Source organism: Ahaetulla prasina, chromosome 1 (assembly GCF_028640845.1).
Source record: "Ahaetulla prasina isolate Xishuangbanna chromosome 1, ASM2864084v1, whole genome shotgun sequence".
In the NCBI taxonomy this organism is placed as follows: domain Eukaryota; kingdom Metazoa; phylum Chordata; class Lepidosauria; order Squamata; family Colubridae; genus Ahaetulla; species Ahaetulla prasina.
Genome location: NC_080539.1, coordinates 304,769,002 through 304,783,604, shown reverse-complemented (window position 1 = coordinate 304,783,604; position 14,603 = coordinate 304,769,002). Strand labels below are relative to the sequence as shown.

The 14,603-nt window shown below is 44.1% G+C and overlaps 1 protein-coding gene across 4 annotated transcripts in view; it reads right to left on the bottom strand.

Annotated features, from left to right (window-relative positions):
* Window positions 1-14,603, bottom strand: part of LOC131187610 (RNA polymerase II-associated protein 1-like) — a 106,805-nt gene that overhangs the window by 89,022 nt on the left and 3,180 nt on the right. The window lies entirely within an intron of this gene.

Below are 14,603 nucleotides of genomic sequence, written 5' to 3'. Positions count from 1 at the left end.
ATTAAAATAGGCTTGAACAGAATGGCAGAACAAAAAAAGGCATTTTTGTCTCACGGATGAGAGTCTATTTTTATGTTTTCAATATATTTCTACTGAGCAAAACGATTCTTTGGTCTGCTCACATAATCTTAAAAGTCTGTTCATCTTGCAGGTACCCTTACAACCAAGCCGCCCACCTTCCTCCCTTTTTCCTCAGGTAAAGTTATACTCTCAGTAGCTTCACATCAGCAGTCTGTGGACATGGAAACACACACACACGCACACATATTGAAGAAATATTCAGAAGGAATATGGGTGTGGGCTGCATGTGTCGATGATTCCTGAATTGCAACAGACTGCCAAACTGTATTATTGTCTTTTATAAACACCAATCCATATGCCAGTGTAAAGAAAATAAATTATTAACAACATTGAATTTTAAAAAATCATCTTCAGGCTAGTGTTCCCTCAGAGGTTATTGGCTAGTGGTCAACATGCTGACAAAAAAATGGAATCTGGTCTCATGGTCTAAGAATGAAAAAAGCATGAGTTAGGGACTAAGCCTACACTGCCTTTTATTTAGTCATATATGTTGAAATATGTGTGAATACATAGATGCCTTAGCAGCTAGCAACATTTTTTTGACTTCTGAAGCTAAGCAGAGTCGGGCCTCATTAATATTTGGATAGGAGACTACATGGGATCGCAAGGCTATAGGTCTCCTTGGGAAGTGAAATAATATCCTACAAAGAAGGCAGCAACAAAACATCATTTCTATAACATTGCCCTCCCAAAAAAACCCCTGCATGAACATGCCTATGAAATTATTTAAGGTCAGCTCTCTCAGCCTTTATTATACACAGACTTATCTCGCACCTGTGTAATTGTTTCTGACTGCACTGACTGTTTACCACCCGAAATATAAATCTTTTATAAATCTTAATGTGTATATTTTATTAGTGATACAGAAATTAATTTTCACTATGCATATTGACTGGATGTACAAGAAGACTGCTTTTAGCAGTCTTTCTTGCTTTACTGGTAATTAAACGGGTAGAAGTATTTTGCTGCTGCAGTTGTTATAAAACTGGTGCTCCTAATGGGCACACAATGTGTATGTGTGTGTGTTTTACATAGCAAAATGGGTGAGGGGGACCCCAGAACTGACAAATAGCATTAAATGAATGCATTTTCCAGGACTTAAGATATACTTCAGAAACTTAGCAATGTAGTTTTTTTTTAATTAATTGATTTAACATCTTTATTATTCGCCAGCCCCATTCAAAACTATATGAAGGCAGTGATGTTGTACAGGGGCATTCACAGGAATTGTCAGACTGGAAAACACAACCAGGCAAGCAAAGTCCTACTCCTCTTTTACATGCATGCAAAACACATTAAAAAAGGGGCGGGGCTTTGATCACCCAGTCGCACCCATAATTTTCAAGCCAGTGCCCATTGCAGAAGTTCCAGTTCCGAGGGACAGCGAATGGCGGCGATTATCTCGGGGTGGGGTAGTCATCCCGGGTGGGCCTTAGTTCGATCCCCTGGCCGCTTACAAAGTTGGCGGCAGGGTGGTGGGCCGCTCGGGCTGGACTTTTGGAGGGCCCGAAGATCGGCTGTTCTCCCCCCCCCCCAGTGGTTTTTTTTTCTATCAGGCCTGGCCTTCGCTGAAATGCTCCTCAGCGGCATGATTTTGTGCCGCATTTTTCATCAGCGGCACATCGGCGGGGCGTCCTCGACTTCTATCTGCGGCGTGCTGGGACATGTCTTTAACATGGATCCGGCACTATTAATGGCGGCCTCTGGAACGGCGGTGATTCTGGCGGCAATTGCGGTACTGGTGGCACTAGAACGTGCGGCATTCCATCAGACTACGGAGCGGCAGGAGTCCCTCCCCCAGGATGGAGAAATGCCGAGTTTCCGAGGGCCACTATTCCACCTTAGTGGCCGGCAACTGAGGAAGATATTAGGGTACCAGCTGCCGGGGGGGAGACCACTAGATTTGGTCAGACCCCTGGACCCCTTGGTTGTTTCCTGGATCATCTGGACTTGGCCGGTTTTGGGTTCATTTGGACTTGAGCGGAACAGTCAACTCGGTTGGACTAGAAGCTGGTTAACATCTATGCCGGCTTGGGTTTTACATTTTCGCTGTCGTAAACTATTATTCTTTCATGAGATACTCATCCACCGAACTATTACGGCTGCGAGGTTCCCCCGCCTCGCAGGAATGGCCCTCTAGGTTATCAAGAGCTTACCTCAACGAAGGGTCTTGGGACCCAGAGAGGTGGCATGCAGCTAAGAAGAGTTTCTGGGGATTTTTAAATAGGTTTTTTAAAAGGGGTCTTTTAAGGGGAGGGAGGGATATGACGGGTGGGGGGAATAACCCGTCGGGAGGATTTAGCCCTGTGCTTGTTCGCGGCATTTTACCATCTGGTCCGAAGGCAGAGGGGATGGGTTCGTTCAGGAGGGGAGAACCGCTCCATCTGTACGGTAAGTGGGAGAGGCAGATATGGCGGAAGGGGGGGGCCATATCAAGTGTTGGGAGCACGTGCTCGGTGTCTCAAAACGATCACGTGCTCCGGTCCCTCAGTCTTCACCCGTTCCCCGGGGGGCCATGGTCCTCAGAGCCTTGGTCTCCGGTTGATGTTATGTAATGCCCGGTCCGTGGTCAATAAGGCCCCCCTGATTGGTGATCTTATTCAGGGGGAAGCCGCGGACCTTATGGGCATTACGGAGACCTGGTTGGGCCCGGAGGGGGGGGGTTCCCCTTGTGGAGCTATGCCCACCAGGTTTCCGAGCATTTCATCAGCCGAGAGCCCAAGGTAGGGGTGGGGGGGTAGCGGTTGTCATTAGAGAAAGTCTAGAGCCGAGGGAGGCCACTGTTCCTCAGATTGCCGGTTGTGAATCCCTCTTTGTGAGGTGGGGCCATCGTGATCAGATGGGCTTGTTGATCACGTACCTGGCTCCTTGCTGCGTGACCACAGCCCTACCCGAGCTGTTGGAGGTACTCGCCGGGGTGGCGGTGGAGACCCCCAGACTGATAGTCATGGGGGACTTTAACCTGCCATCGACGGGCTTGTCATCGACAGCGGCTCGGGAGTTCCAGGCTTCCATGACGGCCTTGGACCTGATCCAGGTAATTGATGGCCCCACGCACACAGGGGGTGGCACACTGGACCTGATTTATATCTCTGGTCAGTGGCGAAATGATCTGGTATTAGACAACTTAGAAACAGAACCGGTGTCATGGTCAGATCATTTTCTCCTTCGCCTAGACTTTCGGACCGCTATCCACCACTGCAGGGAGACGGAGCCAATGCGTTGGTTCCGTCCCAGGCGCCTGATGGGCCCGGGGAGGGTCCTGACGGAGCTTGGGCCGTTTCCTGAGGACCTGGCCCACGGCACGGCTGAAGAGCTAGTTGCGGCCTGGGAACGGGCCGCGGCTGGAGCTTTGGACCGTGTCGTGCCCTTGCGGCCTCTGACCCGGCGTAGGCCTCGCCCGGCCCCTTGGTTCTCCGAGGGGCTGAGAGAGATGAAACGCCGGAGAAGACGCCTAGAGAGCGTCTGGAGGTCCAGCCGCTCAGAAGCTGACCGAACACTAGTTAGATCCTATTCTAGGACCTACCTAGTGGCAATGAGGGAGGCGAGGCGTTCCTATGCTTCCACCCTCATTGCGTCGGCAGATAACCGCCCGGCCGCCCTGTTTCGGGTGACCCGCTCCCTCCTTCATCAGGAGGTGCGGGATGACCCGTTGCAGGGCCGTGCCGAGGAGTTTAGTGGTTATCTATACGACAAAATCGCTCACCTCCGGGACGGCTTGGACCGAAATTGGGATGATCCAGGTGGGAGGGCGGAGTCGCGTCTTGTGGAGGTTATTTGGGATGAGTTTGACCCTGTGACTCTCGAGGACGTGGACAGGTTGCTGGGGAGGCTGCATACTACGACATGTTTACTGGACCCGTGCCCTTCCTGGCTGGTGCTGGCCTCCCGGGAAGTGACACGAGGCTGGCTCCAGGGGATTACCAACGCTTCTTTGTTGGAGGGAGTTTTCCCTGCTGCCTTGAAGGAGGCAGTGGTGAGACCCCTCCTCAAGAAGCCTTCCCTGGACCCAGCTATTTTAGGTAATTACCGTCCGGTCTCCAACCTTCGCTTCACTGCGAAGGTTGTAGAGAGTGCTGTGGCACGGCAGCTACCCCAGTACCTGGATGAAGCCGTCTATCTAGACCCGTTCCAGTCCGGTTTCCGACCCGGATACAGCACGGAGACAGCTTTGGTCGCGTTGGTGGATGATCTCTGGAGGGCCAGAGACAGGGGTTATTCCTCTGCTCTGGTCCTATTAGACCTCTCAGCGGCTTTCGATACCATCGACCATGGTATCCTGCTGCACCGGTTGGAGGGATTGGGAGTGGGAGGCACCGTTTATCGGTGGTTCTCCTCCTATCTCTCCGACCGGTCGCAGACGGTGTTGACAGGGGGGCAGAGGTCGACCGCGAGACACCTCACTTGTGGGGTGCCGCGGGGTCGATTCTCTCACCCTCCTGTTCAACATCTATATGAAGCCGTTGGGTGAGATCATCAGTGGCTTTGGGGTGAGATATCAACTGTACGCTGATGATACTCAGCTGTATTTTTCACCCCGGCCACCCCAACGAAGCTGTCAAGTGCTGTCCCGGTGTTTGGAGGCCGACGGGTCTGGATGGGGAGGAACAGGCTCAAGCTCAATCCTCCAAGACGGAGTGGCTGTGGATGCCGGCACCCGATACAGTCAGCTGCAGCCGCAGCTGACTGTTGAAGCAGTTATTGGCCCCAAAGGAGGAGTGCGCAGCTTGGGTGTTCTCCTGGATGCACGGCTGTCGTTTGAAGATCATTTGGCGGCCGTCTCCAGGAGAGCCTTCCACCAGGTTCGCCTGGTGCGCCAGTTGCGCCTTCCTTGATCGGGATGCCCTATGCACAGTCACTCACGCTCTGGTTACCTCCCGCCTGGATTATTGCAATGCTCTCTACATGGGGCTCCCCTTGAGATGCACTCGGAGGCTTCAGTTGGTCCAGAATGCAGCTGCGCAGGTGATAGAGGGAGTCACGCGTAGCTCACATGTGACACCTCTCCTGCGCAGACTGCACTGGCTTCCTGTTGCCTTTCGGGTGCATTTCAAGGTCTTGGTAACCACCTTTAAAGCGCTCCATGGCTTGGGACCTGGGTACTTACGGGACCGCCTTCTGTTACCTCATGCCTCCCACCGACCCGTACGCTCCCACAGAGGGCCTCCCCAGGGTGCCGCCCGCCAGACAATGTCGGCTGGCGCCCCCCAGAGGAAGATCCTTCTCTGTGGGGGCCCCCACTCTTTGGAACGAACTCCCCCCTGGTTTACGTCAAATTTCTGACCTTCGGACTTTTCGCCGCGAACTGAAAACATATTTGTTTGTTCGTACGGAGCTTTCTTAAATTGTTGAATTTTAAATTTTAAATTTTCTCTCTAGTTTTAATTGGGGTTTTTAGATTCATAATTCTTAATTATTTCGGCCATACTGTATAATAAGTTTTTTAATTGTATTTTAACTGTATATTGTTCTTTTTTATCTTGGCTGTACACCGCCCTGAGTCCTTCGGGAGAAGGGCGGTTTATAAATCCAATAAATAATAATAATAATAATAATAATAATTGCTGCTGATGCCCATGGTGTTATGCTAAATGACCTACATTTGCTGCTATCTGGTAGTCAGTCTGAATTTACCTAACAAAAGCACAACTGAATTCACTGGAACTTTTGTCATGTTGCCTTAAGGATCTTCATTCCTTTTAAAATCCTTTAAGAGATTCATATAGGAGAACTGTAATTTTGATTCATGACTATAGCCCGCCCACCCCGCATGTCACTCCTTACTGTCTTTACAGCAGGGCTCAGAAAAATGTGTGGGCAGCTCTAATCTAATCAGCTCATGGAAAGCAGGCAAAACTCGGAAGCCGAAAAACGTTACACTCTGAGGTACATGCTACAGCAGATACAGAGCTATTTGCCAAACACCAGTGAATTACCCAGTTCGTAGAACGTGTAAATCTTATCATGTGACAATAATAGAGAGTAGAACATTGAGGCTGCAGTCACCAACCTTAAAGCGAGCAGTATTTATAGCATCAAGAGAAAGCTTATGAATTCTTTAGAACTATCTATCATTCTGAAATGCTGTGACGTATGTGTGCTCAGAGCTTCCTCTCATAAGTTCTATCAGTGGATAAAGAGATGCTGGTTAAACAAACAACCTTTATGGAACACACTGAGCTAACATTCATTCTACTTCTTAGGAAAAGTATGAGAAGCCCTAGGATACTCAGCTCTCCAAAGGGTAAATTGAGTCAAACTTTCCCATCCAAGAAATGACAATCAGGTGTTAAGTTTGAGGGGCGCTCCCCTAAAAAAAATGCACACAGACACTGACTGCTATCAGCAGAGACTGTTATTAATGACACAAGTTTATGGATGTGAATTGAAAGAGATCCCTGTAGATCAAGATGCTCATAAAGCTAGAAAAGGCTACAAAATCGGTGCCAAAACCAATCCATAGTCAGGCAAATAGTGAACAGTAGACAAATGGAGAAAATACAGTATTGCTATTCATTTTCCATTAGAGGTCATCCAACAAAATCACCACAAGAGTGAGGCACACAATACTTTGGGAGGCTGCTGTCATGTTCCCCTCGCACATATGTGCTAGTCGTTTCCAACTCTAAGGGGCAGTGCTCATCTCTGTTTCAAAGCCGAAGAGCCAGTGTTGTCTGAAGATGTCTCCATGGTCTTGTGGCCAGCATGACTAAACACCAAAGGCGCATGGAACGCTGTTACCTTCCCACCAAAGGTGGTCCCTATTTTTCTACTTGCATTTTTTACGTGCTTTCAAACTGCTAGGTTGGCAGAAGCTGGGACAAGTAACGGGAGCTCATCCCCATTACGCGACAACTAGGGATTCAAACTGCCAACCTTTCAATCGAAAAGCTCAGCGCCTTAGCCACTGAGCCACCGTGTCCCTTGTCAGCCCTATACCCCAGACTAAAAAATCAATGCTGTATAGGTCAATACTACAGCTGCATTGCATTGGATGACCTTCGGGATAAAAGAGGTGTCATGGCACAGGACTAAGCTGTTCCCACTGAATTTATGGAGTGTCAGTCTCAGGAATCACCTAACGCTGATCAAACACAGGTACCATAAAACTGCTTAAGTTGTCACATAATGAAACATCTCTCCCCCCAAAACCCTCAGACTCAGCAGTAGAGCTGAGAACAGAACAAAAACATTCAGTGAGGGTCCCTGCCAAGCAAGGACAAACTATCTTAATTGAAGATAGCTGGCTGTTGTCTGATTTAACAGAAAGATCTGACCTATGTTTCTACATTGGAAATAACTACCTAACCTCCTGCTCTAGTGTGTCATTCCTGTGAATCCTGCTTGTGAAACTGTCCTTTGGTCTGACTGACAAACTCTACCTGGCTCTCTGAACTTCAAACTGGATTTTAAATTCTCTCCTGTATACTCCTGTTGAAAGTGAAACTGTGGGATCCTTGGTGTTCTCTGAACTTGGTTGTTTGCTTACAGGTGTTTCATTACCCGTCTAGGTAACACTCCACATTTCAACCCTGTGTTACATATATTCTCTTCTATTGGAAAGTGAAAGTACCAAGGCAAGCTTTCTTTCCAAGAGACTTCACTGATTTCCTTTCCTTTCCTTTCCTTATCTGTAGTTATCTTCTCAGCTTTGAGGAAACTGCTGTTCTCACCTAGCAATTGGGTGTGAGTATTTGAAACAGGACAAGAAGAGGGGTGCAGCATATTTGCAAAGACCCCCCAAATCAGGGGTGAAATCCGGCAGGTTCTGACAGGTTCTGGAGAACTGGTAGCCAAAATTTTGAGTAGTTCAGCGAACCACCTCCACACTCCATTCCAGAGTGGGGTGGGAATGGAGATTTTGCAATATCCTTCCCCTGCCATGCCGACCAAGCCATGCCCACCAAGCCACACCACGTCCACCAAGCCACACCCACAGAACCGGTAGTAAAAAAATTTGGATTTCACCCAAAATAGCAAAATTTCATCAGGTCATTCTTGCATTCCCTGACATCAGTGCTGAGGACATCAACCTCCCCCCAAAACAAAACAAAACCCCCAGTTTATTAGGGGTCGTCTGTTAATTAAATGAGATATTGTGTCTGAACAAGTCAGAAGCTCACTTAATTAAATAGTGGCAGAGCCAGTTCTATGTTTTAGGGAATCCATGGTAGATCAACCCTAATATTAGCAGAGATTACCTAATCTCCTAATTTGGGAGAAGTTAGGTCAGGGTGAGGTGTTGCAAGATATGATTTAATGTAAGCATTAAATCATTGTGGGCCAGCCCTGATGTGATGAAATGCCTCCTGTATAGTCTTAGAACAGTGTTTGCAGCAAATATCATTGCTGTTTAGCTGTGTTTCAAACAACTCTAATCTCCTACCATGCTCTAGAATGACTTAGCAGCAGGGACACTAAAAATTAAAATGCTACAGAACGATATTATTTAAGAGGATTGAAAGAGTGTAGTAGGCCCTGTCAGCATTCCTTGCCAGCTGCTCTGGAATTTGAGATGTTGATACCAGTCATCTAGAATAACATGCTTCAAGCAAGATCAGTTGGAAGAATGTGCATAATTTCAAGATGTTGCTACATCAAGGAATTTATGCTGAAACTAAATCGCTAGTAAGGATTGTCATGCAATATTGTTATGCAACATGCACAAAGAGTGTAGTGGTTAAAGTGTTGGCTTAGGAAGCATGAAACTGTGAATTGTAGTCCCGCCTTTTGCATGAAAAACTGGCTGGGTGACTTTGGATCAGTTACTCTCTCTGAACTCACCTCACAGGGTGGTTGTTGTGGGGAAAACAGGAGGAAGAAGTATAGGTATGTTTATCAGCTTGAGTTGTATATGAAAAAGGAGATTAAATAAAATCTTAAGAGACTAAATAAATAATTCCATTGTTGAAATCAGCAGGGTAAAACAGAATAGTTACTTGCCCGAGATCACTGCCTTTGTCATTCATATGTGCAGAAATTTCATCAGATTATTCCTGATTTCCCTTTTTCTCCTTTGGCCTTTCAAAATTTCTCTGTGTCTGAAGAATGTATCGGGAGAAGTTAGGTCAGGGTGGTTACCTAGACCACATAGATAACTATTCTGTTATCCATTGCAAGAGCTCCAAGCCATGCTGTCTAACCTTAGGGCACTGTTTCTCAACTGTGGCAACTTGAAGATCTGTGGACTTCAACTCCCAGAATTCTCCAGCTAGTAGGCTTCAAACAATTCAATTCAGTTTCAAGGAAACACATTTTCGAGTTTCGAAACATTGCCCGAGGATCTTTATTGGGCAACAAAGCAGAACAGAGGCTATGACTTCTTTCAGGAGAGGACAGAAACAGGTGGAGACCAGGTCTTGTAGTACCAATTGCCAGCAGCAAAAGACCTTTGGGACTTTTGCTATTGGTTGTCTGTCTCACAAATGGAATAGGTCACCTTGCAACGAAGGAGTTATTCTCTGCAATTGCTTTTTCCCTGCTTCTCCTGCCACCCAGAAGAAATCCCGTGGGGAGGGAGAAGACCCGAATTCTCTTACCAAAGGGATAGGAAGAGAAATGGATCTTTTTGTCCTTTCCCACAGGTGTGTAGGCTGCAGAGCTCCAGAGTTTCCGAGGTAGGGAAACAACTCTATACTGCAAGGAGAACATCCCTACAGAACAGCTACCAATTTACCCCATTTAGCTTTGCCACTGACAAATTTGCAGAAGGGTGTTTTAAATGTGTCAGGCACTCCAGGGAATGACTGCTGGCCTAGCGCTTAAAGTACTCCTGCAGTTTAACTTGCTGCAATGCCTGAATTGCAAGCTGGACTTTTTCTACATGTGTCCAGAGTTCTTCTGGAAGCCTGCCGGACGTGTATTATGCTGTAACTTTGGCAAATGGAATAAAGCCTGAAAGGGTTGGAGACTTTACTGCAGGAGTACTGGCTGCTTTCTCCATAGTTCAGCTGCCTCCCCCACCTCCACAACTTCAATGTTATGTGACTATAAAAGCCCCTTTACAACTTAGGCATTGGCACCTTGCTGAGGGGGGGAAGATATCCCTGCAAGTGACCTTCTAATGGAAAAGAAAACCTTCTGTGGAAGAAAAGGACAACCAGCACCCCAAAGCCCCACTTCCCTCCCTTCTCACTCTTATTTTCTTGGCATCAATAGCTTGACTAGGCAAATTGAGAGATGGATTTGGAGCTCTGACTCTCCTGCTGTCAAAGGGCAAATGGTAATCAGACACCAGGGACTGGAAGGATGGCACACCTACAGACATCGGGTAGCCAACAGCAGGGCAGGTGCCCACTCTAAATTGTGAGGCTGGCTGTTCAACGTGGCTTATTTCAGCTGGCAGAAGCTGGCCAATATCTGAAGTGGAACAAATGGCCTGAGGCAGTGGTGAAATCCTAATTTTTTTACTACCGGTTCTGTGGGTTTGGCTTGATGGGCGTGACAGGGGAAGGATACTGCAAAACCTCCATTCCCACCCCACTCCAGGGGAAGGATACTGCAAAACCTCCATTCCCACTCCACTCCAGGGGAAGGATACTGCAAAACCTCCATTCCCATTCCACTCTGGCGCCAGCCAGAGGTGATATTTGCCGGTTCTCCGAACTATTCAAAATTTCCACTACCGGTTCTCCAGAATCTGTCAGAACCTGCTGGATTTCACCCCTGGCCTGAGGATGATGTTGCACCTTCACATTCTCAACAAATGTGTAATGCTGGAGAAGCCGTCGGTTCCTTATGTTGAGAAACGCTCTTTAGCAAGCACAGAAAAAGCTTCTTAGGAATGACTGTGAAGGTTATAATGACATCACAAGACCTACATTTTAAAGCTATAAATCAAGTTTTTTTGCTGTGCAATTGTCAGTCATTTCCATCTCTTCGTGGACATCATTTTGCTATGACTGATTGTTGTAAATGAGTTCTTGTAAGCTCCTGTTTGTGTCATCACTGACAGCATCTGGCTACCTTGACCTCTGTCAGCTTCATTTTCAATTGTCCTTGATTTTTCCCATGCATCAAATTCTTCACATTGTGAATCCAAAATACTTAAGTTATAGCTTTATTGCTTCTAGGAAACAGTCTGATTTTACTTTTCCACTAGACTCCTGTGCTGATTTAACCAGCTTAGTTTTGTGTCTTTGTTACTTACGTTATGTTCCCTTATTCTTGTCTTCCATGCTTTTATCTGTTTTCTTTGAAGTACCCAGAGAGCTCCAGCGAATAGGCATATAATGAAGAAATGTAGTTAGCATTGTGGTATTTCTGCTACTAGTTAAATATACACTGAGAAAAAAATCATGAAAATACTTTTTGTACATTTTTTCATTATAGATTTTATAATGAACTCTATATTCTATTCTAAACCTTTGCCAATTTAAGTGAGGCAGGAATAAATATTACTGTTAGTGAAACCATGCTCACAAAGTCACTCTTCTCATACAAATATTCTCAGACACATTCACTTTTAAACCTACTCACAATCCATCCATGTATTCATCTATCCAGCCACCCAAATACACCAAATGTGACTCAGCTGAGACGCTCAATTCCCATGGCTGGATACCTTTCACTGTAAATTTACAACAATCTTTTACTATGGTCTTGAGATGACTCAAAAGTCCCAGTAATTATACTAATTACGGAATTCTGGAAGTTAAAGAAAGACAGTACCTCTTACTAATGCCCAGGCTAGGCTCCCACTAATAAGTATCGGACTCAGATTCTAACTACTTCCGGTATTAAACTAATCCAAGTATTTCAGCATAGTAATTGCAGAATTACTAACTATTTTTCCTAATAATACATATTTTAAAACAAATACTTTTCAAGTTGCCTTTGTGTCATTTAAAACGGAAATTAAGAAAAAGTTTTATGAAACAGAAAATTCAACAGGACACTTTAAACATACAGGAATTTCATTAATAGCTGCACATTACCTCAATAAAATAAAATAATAGATTTAATGTTGGAGACCAGATATCAAATTTAATAAAGGGGAATTTTATAAACACTATAAAAAACAAATGGTTTTTCTTGAAATATAACAAATGGGAAACAAGGTTTATTATTGAAGAATTACAGGAATTGTAGAATTATTTTTTCCCCAAAGCTAAATGAAAAGCATGTTGAACACATATTTAAAGGACAAATAAGCAAAACAGTTTCATCCTACTATATAACTATCCTGTTGTATTTTCATACTTGGGCATTAGATTTTAATTAGCAGAACTTTCATGATGCTCCTAAGGGTTTGAACCAGTAGGTTGCTTTACAGGCCAAAATCATGCTGGTAGGAAGGGATAATATTAATTAAACACTCTTACAATACTGATAGGACTTATGGCTTCTTGAATCCAACCAGCATATCTGATGGAAATAGTTTTTTTACTATTTTACATCCTGATTGAAGAACAGTTCTTGGAATCTGAAAAGTGTTCAACTACTTTGTATATCTCTAGTTGGATTAATATATATTACCACAAACCAGATGTTTTATGACAATATAATTTCTTCCCTATAAAGAAAATCCTGATTTCCCCCCCCCCCTGTTGGCATATGTAAGCTAAGGTAGCAACCACCACTTCCCCATTGTTGGCATGAAAATTGAATGGATGCATCCGTGAACTCACTAGGAGTGGGGTTTAAGTTGAAAGAGACTTTATCTTAAAGTTTGCTAAAACAGATAAATTTGATAATGATTTATTTGGAATGTCTCTCAATTTCTTTTTATGTAAACAAGATTTTAATAAAGCCCTTCATCAGGATAAAAAATTTAAAAAAAGTAATTGTACCAAACCAGAAACAAGTCAAAAGTTGCATTTATACAAAACCAGAAAATGGTTTGAATTATGATTAGAATAGCCAAAGCTAAACATTTCATGCACACAGGCAGTAAGCAACATACGGCTGGGGGTGGGGGAAATATTAAGAGTATTCCGTATTATTTTTCTCTTTATTTAAACCTAATTGCAACCTTGAAAGCTACTTAATCTTATCTACCTACCATCAGGCTTCATAAAGGAAATACTAACAAAGTAGCCAAAGGAAGTAATAAATATTTTTCTGAGGAAGTTACAGCTGGCTGGAATTTGAAGAGATAGCTTCCATGCTTAACATTACAACACAACGCATTAATCAATTCAACAGAGTTTCAATAGAAGAGAATATGTATACTCTGGGTTGAACTATGGAGTCCTTGTTGCTCTTGGTTGTTTTCTTGCAGATGTTACTTTACTCAACCAAGTTTCATTACTCAACCCAACTCAAAAGTCTGGCAAAAGATCAAAAATCTGGTAGCACCTTTTCTGACTAACAGATTTTTGTGAGCTTAAATTTGTTAGTCAGAAAAGACGCTATCGGATTCCTGATTTTTTTTTTTAACCATCATAGACTACCATGGCTTTCTTACAGAGCTTGGCAACTATTTATTGATTACAATATTCAGAAAAATTGTCTCCCTTATTATTATTACTGTTCATCAGTGTCAGCCATATGTTCAGACTAGATTGAGTCCTTCCCAAGGACCTGGGATAGGCAGATGTGAATATTTGATGGTCTTACAGTCTTACTTATCGTCATAGGATGTAAGCTGTTCTGAATAAAGCTGCATTTTGCAATTGACTGATAATGAATTTGTCAATGCTGATGTTTAGATATTTTACTGGGTTTTGTTATCTCTTATTATCAGTTTTTAAAATACACTTGATAGGTCCCTAATTTGGGCAATGTGAAATGACCCACTATATTTAGACAGCTATGAAGCAACAGCAAATCGTTATGTAATTTATCATTATTGTGGTATTATAGCCATGAGAAACCGTTGGGATATTTTCTTATATTTTGTGTCAAAATAATTGACCATAGCTCAGGCAGCCAGATATCATGGGCCAGCCATTCACAGGGAGTTAGGGAATACACAGTTACACACTCCCTTTTCTCCTGTTTTCAACCAGTTAAGCAAGAGTTACTACATCTCTCTGCTGCCCAATTTGCAGCCAAAACATAATAGACCAATTCTTGTTTTTCTCTGTTGGCTTTAATTTCCAGTAAAAGGTACTGACAATTTGGATTAAGGCATTTCAACTGGACAGGGCAATCCAAACATACCAACCTTACATAAATTTTCACAGTACAAACAAGCAAGAAGCAAATTTACTTCTTCCTTAAATATCCAACTAATTTTAGTAAAAATGTAAGTTTTATGATGGTCTATGAGAGAAAGACTATAACTCAGATTCCCCAATTTAGACATAATGTTGATGGGCCTAATTACTAATTACACCAGACTTGAAATTCTGGATTTAGAAAATTTAGAACTACGCCGCCTTCGGCATGACCTGAGCATAACTCATAAAATCATCTGCTACAATGTCCTTCCTGTCGAAGACTACTTCAGCTTCAACCACAACAATACACGAGCACACAATAGATTTAAACTTAAAGTGAACTGCTCCAATCTTGATTGCAGAAAATATGACTTCAGTAACAGAGTTGTTAATGCCTGGAATGCACTACCTGACTCC